Source organism: Podarcis bocagei (genome assembly GCF_964188305.1).
Source record: "Podarcis bocagei genome assembly, chromosome: 4".
NCBI classification, from domain to species: Eukaryota; Metazoa; Chordata; class Lepidosauria; order Squamata; family Lacertidae; genus Podarcis; species Podarcis bocagei.
Window position 1 is genome coordinate 15,940,481 of NC_138128.1, and position 13,859 is coordinate 15,954,339.

The following is a 13,859-nucleotide window of genomic DNA, read 5'->3' on the forward strand; positions in this document are numbered from 1 at the left end:
GGTAAAGGGACCCCTGACCGTTAGGTCCAGTTGTGACCAACTCTGGGGTAGCGGCGCTCATCTCGCTTTATTGGCCGAGGGAGCCGGCATACAGCTTCCGGGTCATGTGGCCAGCATGACTAAGCCGCTTCTGGAGAACCAGAGCAGCGCACGAAAACGCCGTTTACCTTCCCGCCGGAGTGGTACCTATTTACTTGCACTTTGACGTGCTTTCAAACTGCTAGGTTGGCAGGAGCAGGGACCGAGCAACGGGAGCTCACCCCATCGCGGGGATTCGAACCACCGACCTTCTGATCGGCAAGTCCTAGGCTCTGTGGTTTAACCCACAGCGCCACCCGTGTCCCTCAGCCTTTCTTAGTACTTGGGGTCAAATTAAAACAACTGTTTTTGAGACACAGATGGGTGTCCTGCCCCCGCAACATAAATCCTGGCTACACCATAGCTGTGAACCTTCCCTTTTTTTGTGGGAAATTCCCTTATTCCAGAGCTGCTTCCCGCTGCTATCCCGGATTGAGAGCCAACCCCTCACCCCGGGACAGGTGAGGCTGCTTATCCCTTATTTTCGAGGCTGCTGATCCCTTATTTTCAAATCTGAAAGTTGACAGCTATGGGCTACACCCATGCCCCCACCCACCTTTTGCAAACTTTGAAATTCTTCTCCCCACCTTTGTACAGACTTTTGCTTGTGTGTTTGTTATTCCCAACCAGGAAGTATTTGTTAATTGTTATTGTTTTGTAGGTTTTTTTGTGTGCACACATGAATAATCTGAGGCTGAGTGTCTGGTCTCTCTCAGAAATTCCACCGTGAGCCCATCTCATGGATGCAGCTGAGAAGCAGATTTGCTCCAGAGGAGCCTTACTGTGGGAGGACCTGCGAAGTTTCTGGCACCTCGCTGTGGCTGATACTGGGACTTCCTGGTGTTCTCTTTCAGAAAGGGCTGTCTTCTCAGTGGTGGGGGGACAGGGGACATTACCAGACCTGCTTTCTTCTTCTTCTTGAAATGAAAGGTTGTTAGACTTCCATCAGCTCTTGCATACATGGCCAAGGATGGTGGGAGGTGCAGCCAAAAAGCTGGATGGCTGCAAGTTTCAGAGAATGGTAAAGTTGGAGGGGACACCAAAGATCATCTAATGCAGGCACGTCCAACTTCCAAGAGACTGTGATGTACTCCCAGTATAAAAATACTGTCAGTGATCTACTTGTTGACCTTTTTTGGGGAGCATTGCCCAGAGTTGTTGAGCGATTGACCCCCTATGGTGCAGAAAATGAATTTAGGTCTTAGTTCAAGTTGAACAGTGTTGGGATTTGACTCTTAGAGATGCCCAATTTGCTGTGCAGGGAGGTTATAGATAGGAAGCTGCTGTCATCAGCCTTAATTGCACAAACCCAAATTTATGGTAGGCACTTGAATGCCTCCCATGAAATTCTGCAAGTCTGGAGGCAAACTGGGAGCCGTGTTTGTGCCTGAGAACTTGCAAAACTGTAATAATCTGAATTGTGGCATGCATATCAAGCTTCATTCATTTGTTTCTTAATAAAACCTCATTGGGGAGCACTTGGTGTGTTTTACAGAGTACCATAAACAGAAGTCAGATCTCTGGGCCCAAGATGCTCACAGACTAAATTTAGAATAGGGGAAGGAGGAGAAATAGACAACAGGGGGAGCAAACAGTTGCAGATAGCAAGCAAATGCAGTTGCACGTACAGTAAGCCTGCAACTTTTGCGGAGGTTACATTCCGAGGATCATGCCTAAAACCAAAATCGTGTATAGTCAGAACATACTGTGTCCAATGGGATTGCCAGAGTCCCCTTTCCCTGACTCCTGCCCCCTTTCCTCCCTCTTTTTATTTTAATGTGCTTAACTTGCATGCTTACTGCACTTACTGCCCCATTCTATGCATGTTTACTCAGAAATGTCCAGCATCTTGGAGTCACACTTCTGCTTAGAGTAGACCTATTGGAATCAACAGAACTTAAGCTAATCGTAATTCAAGTCCCATTGATTTAAATAGGTCTGGATCCAACCTTCTCCCTCCTGGGCTGTAAGCTGAGAAGAAGGTCATATGCTTCCTTTTCAATCAATCATTCAATCAGTCAATAAAATAGTTGCATGTGTGTTTTACAGCATTACCCTTATTCAGAGAATTTTGTGTGTGGAAACAGTTTTCTGCACAGGGATCAGTAATAATTGGGTGTGCAAAAGCCAGGTACCAGGGCTCTGGTTTAATAGCAAAGCAAGGGATGGGAGTCCACACCTAGCAATCTGGTTTATCTATTTATGTCTTTCCCAATGGCTTGCATATATACTTTTACTCAACAGCAACACCTAAAAAGAAAACGAATAAGAAAACCATCTAGCCAGTAACAGTTTTTATAAATGCAGATAAAACCACCTAAGTTATTATTTTAAAATCTATTAAGTCCTCGTCTGCATCATATCTGAGTTGCCAAAAGCTCTTTGAAATAAAAAGTCAGGCCATACTCTTGTTAGGACTGGCCAAAATGCCACACAATTGTGAATGAGTTTTCAAGTTCTGTGTCAGGTTGAATGTTGAGCAGGAGAGGAGAAGGCCTGACACTGAACCCACAGCCCTCTGCATTTAATCACAGTCTCAAGGCCAAACTAAATATGCCTCTTTCAGTTGCATTGGCTTAAGAAACCCGGTTAGTTGTAGGTGTGTCAGGTTTTCATGAGGATTGTGGCAGAGAAGAAAAGGATTGACCATCCAGATGAAAATTGCTCTTCTGGGCTTAAATAAAAACTCACACAACTGCAAATGGTATGTTTTGCCTGCAGTTTGGTGGAGCGTTGGAGGAAGTTGCACACTTAGTTGGACAGTGATAGGGAACCTGCTGCCCTGCCTGCCAGATGAAGTTGGACTACATGACCAATGATCAGCCAGCATGACCAATGATAAGGGATGATGGGAGTTGTAGTTTCCAGCAGCATCTGGAGTAGGGATGTAAGATGGCAGCAATGCCCATCCTTTCCTGTGTGTTGCAATCAGCACTGTTTCTGTTCTACTGCAATTCGGCTTCCACTAAAATATACATCGTTCATCTCGCTGTTTGTGATAGCTGAAACAAACTAACAATGTAGTTTACTTCAGGGCATTTCAGTGGAAAGGAAACATCAAAAACAATGCAGAAAACAACACAATTATTTACTTAATGTGCACAGTCTTAAGGAACAGAAATAGCTAATCTCACACATATTAGCTTGTGTAATTCCCATTCCTGATCTCAAATGAATATGCAAATTGTGGCAATTTGTACTCCCATTTCTGACATAGGGATGCAGGTTTCCAGGCCTTCTCTGGTAGATGCTATGCAGAGTTTATATTGTCGCTAGGGCTGCTGGGACAAAGAATCAAATAATGACTGATCCCACATTCTTGAAAATATATGTTGGATTTGTTGTTCCAGCAGGCCAAGGTGCAACCAGGGACCTCACAGAGCCTCTTAAATTAAATCTGCAATCTCTTTCTACTTGTTTATTTTGCTGGCATATGTCTGTCCCTGGAGACAATTGCGGAGTGTGCCTTTGGGGGTGAGGTCAAGCTCTTGGAAGGTAGCAACGCTTGCTGTGGCTGTAGAGACCAATGTGGGAGAGACATGTTTTGTTGCAGCCAGAGAAGATGGAGGCGTCTGGTTGTGCTGCTGCAGTTGCACCATGACGTTTCTTTTCCCTGTTCCCAGTAGAAGGGAGAAGTAAATCAGCAGGCTCTGTATTGGCCTTGGATCCAGTCTCATGCTATCTAAGAGTACTGGGTGGCTTAGTCATGTAAATAGGTGTTCCCCATACTTAAGCAAATAGATTGTGCCTTAGATAAACACTTAGGCAAGAGGTGTTTTATTGTTTCCTCTGAGCCACACTGGAGAATGTTTCGCCCGATTATGAACTGCTTTATGACTTCCCATTCAGTACTGGCCAGGTGAACGCCAAGGTTTGGTGTGCGGTCTAGGTGCTGAATTGGACACCAGTTGCAACTTGAAACATCTCCAGTTCACCAGTTAGCTGCCCAGCACAGCTAACTCTTGCTGTAGATGTGTCCGTCCTGTGCCATGTGACAAAACCATGGGCAGAATTTCTGTCCAAAGTAGGCCTTTATCTTGGCACACCCACTTTTGATACAGGCTCCACCTGCTTTTAGGGGTTGTCACCAAATTACAACACCACGCACGCATCAAATAAAATATCCCACCTAGCCCGGAAGATGGTGTTTAGGCAATACATCAAAACAGCAATCCAAATAACATAATTTCCTATTGTAGAGCTGTCATATGTTCTCTGCATCATCTCCTCTAAAGTGCGTCCTGTTATGTCTTTTTGGTGGAAATAATTCTGATTGCCAACAGAGAACTTCCTGCACAAGTTCTTTCGTACTGTTTGCAACATTGCATGTTATGTATTCAAGCCTGCGGATCAAAATAGCTCACAGCATTGTTCATCAGCCACTGACTGAAAAACCACTGACTTTTGCAATACATGAACACAATGGCGTAAGGTGTTGGAGGCTGCCTAACATTATCTAGTCATTAAGAGGCGTATAAAATATGAAGTAATCTCTTGGAGACCTCACTGACTTGGCTTTTGTTACACTGTGCTTCATGGGCTGTTCATTAATCTCCATGAAATATTCAGAATGCACAGTACCTCAGAGGATTCCTGTACTGAAATATTAACCATTGGGACTATGTGCTATGATACATATATATATTTACTATAAAATAAGCATTTCTTCTCTTTCACAATAGATCTAGTGCCCTGTCCTGAGACAATAGTTCACTTTGCATCCAAATCTGTTTAAGTCTCTTGATCTCGAAAGGGACTTGCATAAAAAAAATCTGTCTAACTAATCCGGGGATAGAGAACTTGTGGTCTTCCAGATGTTGTTGGACTACAGTTCCCACAAGTCCTGACTGTGTTGGCCATGCTGGTTGGGGCTGATGGGAGTTGGAGTCCAACAACATTTGGAGGGCCATAAATATATAATAGTTTGTATTCAACCCTTGAGGACGTGACGCTTCGTTTTACTGCCTTGAAAATACCTGTTCCCCAATCCAGCACATCTCATGTGAAGGGGAGCAAGTATGTGCCTGTTCTTCTAGTGTGTTAGCCTCACGTCTTCCAGCCCTTCCTCACTGAGGTGGGATGGCATGTCCATGACATTTAGGATCTTATGCATCCAGTCCATGGGAGTGATCTTTGTGGCTGGACAGGGTTTTGAACTTGGGCCTCTCCAGTCCAAGATGAAACACAGATGAATTATAAACTGTTGATGGGTAAAAGGATCTCGACACCTGATGTTTAAAGGCTTCACCTGCCTCTTTTATGATTTCACAGTAAGCTCACAGTAATTAGTACTCTGCTGATCGCTTGCATGCCACTCACATGGCAAGTCATGGGTAAGAAGTGGGAGAAAGATGTAGGAGTAAATATACCACAGGAGCTGACAAGCCACTCTTGGAAGTTTATTTACTTAGGTTTGTATCGTGTCCTGTTCCCAAGGCAGCTCATGCAAATGTTTACAAACCTATGTTTTAACAAGCAAAAGGAGAAAAGGAAAGAGAGAGAGAGAAATGCTTCTGGGTTGCCATAAAACAGAAGTGGGGAGTTGTGTGTTGTTGGATTACAACTCCCATCATCCCTGACCATTTTGACCCCGCTGCCTAAGACATCTGGTTGAAGCCCAGTAACATCTGGAGGGCCGCCGGATTCCCCATCCCCAAGAACAGCCATACTGGATCAGGCCAAAGTCCCGTCTAGTCCTGCATCGTGTTCTCACAGTGCATAGCTGTCAACTGTCCCTTATTTGGTGGGAAACTCCCTTATCGCAGCACTGTGTCCCGCTGCTGTTCCTTATTGATGATGTCCCTTAAATTTCCTGGGTTTCAAAGGAAGCAGCTCCTCTCCCTCCCTCCCTGCTGGATAGGGAGGAGGGAGGCTCCAACTGTGTTGCTTGGCTGTGTTGCTCACCCAATAAGGAGTCTAAGAACGACTGGGGGGTGGAGCTTGCATGCCTTGTGCCGATCAAATCGGCCGCGTTGCCTGGGGACTCGCCTTTGCTCAGCGCTTCCCAGCGGAGAGGTGACGGTGGTTTTCCTTGCTGCATCCCCTTTGCCGGGTTGTTGCACTATGGGAACCACCGCTTGAGGCTTTGTTTGGCTGCTGGCTGGGCCTTCTGCCTTTGGCTCGGAGGGGCTCAGAAATTGAACATACCTGTGCTCGGAATCGGATGGATATGCCATCAACGGCCCACTCACCCTTGCCAAAAGGTCTGTCTGGAGCGGGGGCACATGGTGGAAAGAAGCTGGATGAGTACAATGGTGGGCGGCGATCTCATGGGATCTGTTTTAGAGGCTCCTTCGATTGACTGTTATGGGGGAAAGGAAATGAGCTGGTTGGCTAAAATCCCTTATTTTGGCTGCTGATCCCTTATTTCCGAGGCTGCTGGTCCCTTATTTTCAAATCTGTAAGTTGACAGCTATGTCACAGTGGCCAGCCAGGGGTCCACGGGAAGCCCAAAAGCAGATCCTGAGCATGACCGTGCTTCCTCTGTTCGAGATTCCCAGCAACCCATGTAGAGAAACCTCCAACCTGGGAGGCAAGGAATAGCCATCCTGGCTTGTAGCTCTGCAATAAATCAACACACAGGAGACAATAGAATAAGGGGAGGAAAATGGATGGAGGGCCAACGGCAGAAGTCTATGCTATTATTTCATTCACACGTACTTGGGATTAATCGCAGCATACAAAATGGGGCGTGAAGAGGAAAGATAGCCTGCTGCGAGGTCTTTGGTGCAGCTTTTTTTTTTTTAAAAAAAATATTTTTATTAAACACTTTCAACATACCAAATTATCAATCCAAATAATCAATTGCATTATTTTTCCCCTTCCCCCTTCCCCCCCCCACCAAGGACTTCTCTCAGCTCCCCTCTCTGATTTCTTTGCACATATTGTTCTCTGCATGTTATAAAATTGTACATATCCTTTCCACATCTGTCATGCGTTCAACTAATAAATTTGTGGATGTTTATTCAAAACCTGCCAAGGAGTCCAAGTCATTTTGCTGTCTTTTTAGATAGTTTGTAAAAAGTTCCCATTCTTCCTTGAAGTCACGATTGTCTTTGTCACGCAGTTTATATGTCAATTTAGCCAGTTCTGCTTAGCTCATCGGTTTTTCTCGCCACTGTTCCTTCGTTGGGGTTTCCTCATTCTTCCATCCTTGTGCTAACAAGACTCTTGCCGCTGTTGTAGCATACATAAATAAGTTCTTTATTTTTCTTGGCAGGTCTTGTTCTACAATCCCTAACAAAAATGCTTCTGGGTTTTTTTTTTACAAATGTCATTTTAAACATTTTTTTCAATTCATTTCCCAATTTTTTAAACTTCTCTACATTCCCACCACATATGATAAAAAGTACCTTCTTTTTCTTTACATTTCCAACATGTATTCGGCCCGGTTTTATACATTTTTGCCATTTTTACTGGTGTAATATACCATCTGTACATCAAGAGTGGTACAGCTTTCAGTCTCCTCTCCACACCTGCATTCCATCCCAGGGAATTCCCTCTCCTCCCTGTCCAGGTGAGAGGCCAACCCAGAGCACAGGTTTCATTTTTCCTGGGCGGGACCTAGATACTGTTCCATCCCTGTCACACTGTTGTGAGGCCTCTACACCCACAATCCAGCTCCTGGTGGCTTCTGCCACAGGGGCTGTAGAGCCTGGCAAGGCAAAGGAGGAAAGCAGCACAAAAAATTCTTCAACGCATCGTTACAGGCCAAGTAGCACACATAGCTCTAATCTCTGGCGAAGGAGAATGGCTGTGTCTGAGGGGCTGTTGCCCCCCAGAATCTGCCTCCTGTGGCGATGGTCTCACTCTGACGAATAACAGGGCCTGTTCTTCTTCAGATAGACATCTTTTCTTTCAGCATGAGCCTAAAAGCGAACAATTTGGATGTGACAAAATAGGCGTTTGAAAACAGTCGCATCACGCAGGCCACACGTGTGTACAGTGGCAAACCCACACTTGTTTCTGTGCAATGTGTGGCGAAACTGGCCTTACTTAGTATTCATGCTCTGCTTATCAAACAGGTATTTAGATTACGTATGGCATTCCCATCGAGCACCTTATCTTTAAAGATACGCTCCTGCAGTCTGCAGATCTCAACCTGTGTTAAGTCAATACATCAGCTTGTGCTTTATCAGGTCCTGTCTATCTGATGAATCAGTCCACAACCATTATTTGGCCACGATACATCTTGTCCCCATATTTTTCCACGGGGCCACAAACTTCTTATTCCGTTTGCACCTGAAATTCCAACAAGGATATCAAGCCTGAATTGTAAATCACACAACAGCTCTCTGAAAAGATTACGCTGAGAATTTAGGACTTTCCCAAGACCAGATAGTGAGCTTTATCACTCTGTAGAAATTTGGACCTGGGCTTCCATCTCTTTAGTCCAACAAGCTAGTCACTACAGCCAAAAAAGAAAAAGAAAAAGAAAGAAAGGATTGTCTTTAACTTGAACTTCTCTTCCCTTTCAGTATGGCAATGTTCTCCCTGATCATCTTTTTCCTATGTGTTATTGCTGGCTGGAGTTTTATGTTTTGTTCTACTGTGAATTATACGCAAGGATGCTGCCACTAGGTGGCAGCCTAGTGGTTTTGTGTTAGCAAGAAAAGAATGCCATCCTTGTTTACAGAGGCAGTTTCCCTCTCAAGTTTATGTGATGCATTTATGTTAGGCCTTTAGCAGAAGGAGAGCTTGTCTGGATCAAGCTTGATGCTGAGGAGAGGACGACAGCCTGAGGCACATGTTGCTTTGGGTTCTGTAGAAGTGTTTGAGTTCACTCTTAACAGGAGAATTTTAGCAGCAAACCAGATATTCAATCTCCCAATGCCTGTTTAGTTAAAAGCCACAGGGAGGGGGAGATTTGAACTGAATATGTGCCAATAGGGGAGGGTTTTTTATTTTAAAAGACTCTTTATCTCAGGGCCATAAGTCAGTGACAGAATCTGTGTATTGAATGCAGGTGGTTGCAGGTTCAATCACTCATATAGTAGAATCGTAGATTCTTAGAGTTGGAAGGGACCCTAAGGGTCATCTAGTCCAACCCCCTGCAATGCAGGAATCTCAGCTAAAGCATCCATGACAGATGGCCATCCAACCTCTGCTAAAAAACCTCCACGGAAGGAGAGACCACCACTTCCCTAGGGAGTCCGTTCCACAGCCGAACTGCTCTTACCATTAAAAAGTTCTTCCTTTCTTGTATACTGAATCTATTGGTCCGAGTTCTACCCTCTGGACCAGGAGGAAACAAACCTGCTTCATCCTCCGCGTGACAGCCCTTGAGATATTTGAAGATGGCTATCATATCTCCTCTCAGTCTCCTCTTCTCCAGGCTTAACACACCCAGCTCCCTCCTAAGGCTTGGTTTCCAGACCCTTGAACATTTTGGTTGCCCTCCTCTGCACATGTTCCAGATTGTCAATATCCTTCTTGAACTGTGGTGCCCAGAACTGGACACAGGACCTGACCAAGGCAGAATAGAGGGAATTCCCTTCATTGGGATACTATACTTCTGTTGATGCAGCCTAGAATAGCATTGTTGTGACGTGGGGTTTGTGATTTCAGCTCTCTTGACATAATATGCTGGAGACAGTTCTCTAGTAACACTTCTTTATTAAGGCAAACAAGACTGAAGCCTGAGGAGGGGAAAGCTACATTTATAGGGACAGGGAACTAGCTAGAAAGGATACATTTTGGAGGGAACAATATCAGGCAATCACAGCCCTGCCTTTTGGAGGAAACCAATAAGACAGAGGATCCAAATACAGCAGCTTAAATGAACCAATAGTAGCTGTACCCTTTGAAACCAAAAGGCAGTTACTTTACCCTAATGCAAATACAGACAATAATAATACAGATATACAATCCTTTGACTCAATACACAACAAGCATTAGCACTTTTTTTCCTTTTTGCTGCTTTGTTTCATATTGACTCATGTTAAGCTTGTGGTCCATCCCTCCCTGAGTGCTGTGGGCCACTAAAACCCCTAGATCCTTTTCACATGTACTACTGGCATAAAAGTAAAGGTAAAGGGACCCCTGACCATTAGGTCCAGTAGTCGTGACTAACTCTGGGGTTGCAGCGCTCATCTCGCTTTACTGGCCAAGGGAGCTGGCGTACAGCTTCCGGGTCATGTGGCCAGCATGACGAAGCCGCTTCTGGCAAACCAGAGCAGCGCACGGAAACACCGTTTACCTTCCCGCCGGAGCGGTGCCTATTTATCTACTTGCACTTTGACGTGCTTTCGAACTGCTAGGTTGGCAGGAGCTGGGACTGAGCAACGGGAGCTCACCTCATACATTGAACATGACCTCTTAAATAGTCTCAAGGTTGGACACCCACCCACCCTTCCTTCTGTTATGAGCAGAAGAGAGGTGCAGAGAACGTCTCTGTGCCAGCAGGAATGGTGGCTGCTGATAGTTGCAGCTTTCTAACTGGCTGATGGAAGAGGGGCCATGCCCAGTAAAAGTCAGGTTATGAACCCCAAGAAGCATACATAACTCCAAAACACTAGGGGGAGGAGTGTCTGAGTGTTATTCAACTAAGTTTACTCAGAGTAGACCTATTGAAATTAACAAACATGGCCAAGTTAGGCCTATTTGTTTCAATCGGTCTACTCTGAGTAAAACTCAGTTGTAGATGACCTTCTGTCTTTTTTCTCTTCTGTTTCTGATAGCTTTGGTTTGCACGTCGCTTTGGGTTGCCTTGGGCAAGTTAACAAATTTAATAAATAATAATAATTCTAGCTTTGGATGGAAGAGGGTTGATTTAAGCCAGGGAAATGGTGGCATATTGCCACCCGTCCCTGAGTATCGTCCAGTTCTAACACTTTCCCCCTCCCAGTCAGCTGCTTTTAACATAAGGGTGTCCTACGTAGTCTGGATTTCAGAGATGGACATTTGGGGATGAATCATGAAGGTCTAGGGATCCGTTTGTTGTGCAAATGGCTGCATTGCTAACTACAGATTTATCTAATGAGTTTTGGCCTGTGTGCGAATGTCTTGCTTGTGTTCTCTGGCTTTGATGCACACTGTCCCCTTTCTTTCACTAGAAGAATGCCTAGGAGAAAAAATAAAAAAGGAAACTTTTCACTAGGTCACCGAAAGGCACTGTATGAGTCAGGAAACAAAATATTCAACGGAACATTAATAAATCTCCCAACAGCCTTCCTTTGTTTATTTCCTGTGCTTTATGAATGGCTCTTGGATGTCTCACTGTAACTTTTTGTCTAGTCGCAGCTTGTGATCCCCAGCATACCTATTTGGAAGTTTTATTTATTTATTATCTACTTAACTTCCAACAAACCGCGCTTCGACATAAAATAGCATAAGAAGGTAAAGGTAAAGGTAAAGGGACTCCTGACCATTAGGTCCAGTCATGAACGACTCTGGGGTTGTGGTGCTCATCTCACTTTATTGGCCGAGGGAGCCAGCATACAGCTTCCGGGTCATGTGCCCAGCATGATTAAGCCACTTCTGGCGAACCAGAGCAGCACACAGAAACGCTGTTTACCTTCCCAGTGGAGCAGTACCTATTTATCTACTTGCACTTTGACGTGCTTTCGAACTGCTAGGTTGGCAGGAGCAGGGTCCAAGCAACGGGAGCTCACCCCGTCGCGGGGATTCGAACCGCCAACCTTCTGATCAGCAAGTCCTAGGCTCTGTGGTTTAAACCACAGCACCACTTAAATTCCAACAAACCACACTTCGACATAAAACAGCATAAGGAGGTACACAGGCTAAGAAACACACTTAGCGCAATAAAAGCACCAGCCGTATCTGTAAGAGCTGGTTGGCCAAGAATCTCAGTTTTGAAAGTCCTGTCTGAGTAATAATACAGTTTTCAGGAGACATTTAGGGGGCAAGATTGGCTGAGATGGGCAGCTTACTATGTAGTATCTGGCTCAGCCGGCATTAAGTCCCCAGCCCCAGCTCAGCCAAAGATACACTGGCTCAAAGGTAAAAGTGTCGGATCTGTGTGATGGGGTGAGCTCCCGTGGCTCTGTCCCAGCTTCTTCCAACCTAGCAGCTGAAAGCATACCAGTGCAAGTAGATAAATAGGCGGGAAGGTAAACAGCGTTTCCATGCGCTCTGGCTTCCATCACGGTGTTCCGTTGCGCCAGAAGCGGCTTAGTCATGCTGGCCACATGACCCAGAAAGTTGTCTGTGGACAAACACCAGCTCCCTCGGCCTGAATGCGAGATGAGCGCCGCAACTCCATAGTTGCCTTTGACTGGACTTAACCATCCAGGAGTCCTTTACCTTTCTTTATTTTATATATCGGCTCAATTTGCCAAACTGGGGAAAGGGGTGTTAGTGGGGGCAGGAGCAGAGTGGGGAGACTTAGACCAGATCCTAAGCCCATTCAGGATGGAGCGCCATTTTAAAGGCTTGTTTTCCCTCTGCCAGGCCAGGCTTAGGAAGAGCAGCAGCTGCAGCTGTCCAGCTGCTGAACGGGGTTTGAATCTGGTGTAGGCTCTACACTGGCTTAACATCCAGCTTCTTGTGCAAAGGATTGCTCCCTTAAAAATGAGCAGGGATGGCTCCTGCCGAAGCCCTATTGGCAAGGAGTTCCACAGGGCAGGGGCTGCCCCAGGGAAAGGCCAGTCATACCTGGGATTACCAGAAGTGTCCTGTCAAAAGACCTCAGAGGTTGAGATGGAGCATAAAGAATCAGGCAGTCCTTAAGGCACTTTGTTAAGGGCCTTGTTCCATAAAATCAAAGTGATGAGTTTTCCGGAGTAACCGGGAAATGACATGTCTGATGCAATATGTAATATTTGTTTGCTTGGAAGCCCCACTTTGATGCTCGTTGAATTGCCGTGTCGTCAATGGCCAAATTGCTTTGCAAAGTGCAAGAGGAATTTGCAATATAAAATTAAAACACAGAGGAGACAATGGAGGAAGGGAGGTGGAAATGATGGAAGCGGTAAATGGGGAAAGAATAAATATGCATTTGGTTTAATTAAGCATACTTAGGTTTATGGTTTGGGGATTGCAGAGTTCAAGAGGATGTGGTTCCATTTAATTGTGTTTAAAGATGGCAGCTTCAGGTCTATTATCCTTATGAACTGAGCATTCCTCTGTTTCTGGTTCAGTCCCAGACTCTTCCTTATTAGCCTTGCCAGGCAAGTATGTTTAAAGGTGGGGCTGCTATATTTCTAGTTTCTAGCCATGCCAACCAGTGCCAGTTTTCACCATTAGCTGCCGCAGGTTCTCACTTTCATTTCTTTTTTTCCTTTTTTTAAAATGTCCTAGCCCTAAGAGTGGCACTATTTTGTCCCAATATGTTGTGGCAGATGTATATATAACAATATAAATTCAAAATGAAATGAGGAAGGCCCTCCTGCAGAAAATGAGTAAATCATTCCCTAAACAGGGCTGCCTTCAGATGTCTTCTAAAAGTCAGGTAGTTGTTTATTTCCTTGACATCTGATGGGAGGGCGTTCCACAGGGCTGGCGCCACCACCAAGAAGGCCCTCTGCCTGGTTCCATGTAACCTGACTTATCACAGGGAGGGAACCACTAGAATGCCCTCGGAGCTGGACCTCAGTGTGTGGGCTGAACGATGGTGGTGGAGACGCTCCTTCAGGTATACTGGGCTGAGGCCGTTTAGGGCTTTAAATGTCAACACCAACACTTTGAACTGTGCTCAGAAATGTACTGGGAGCCAATGTAGGTCTTTCAGGACCGGTATTATATGGTCTCGGCGGCCTCTCCCAGTCACCAGTCTAGCTGCTGCATTCTGGATTAGTTGTAGTCACCTTCAAAGGTAGCCC

General features: G+C 45.3%; 1 protein-coding gene across 1 annotated transcript in view; it reads left to right on the forward strand.

Moving 5' to 3' along the window:
• PLD1 (phospholipase D1) overlaps nucleotides 1-13,859 on the forward strand; it is a 135,764-nt gene that overhangs the window by 845 nt on the left and 121,060 nt on the right. The gene's annotated exons all lie outside the window — the stretch shown is intronic.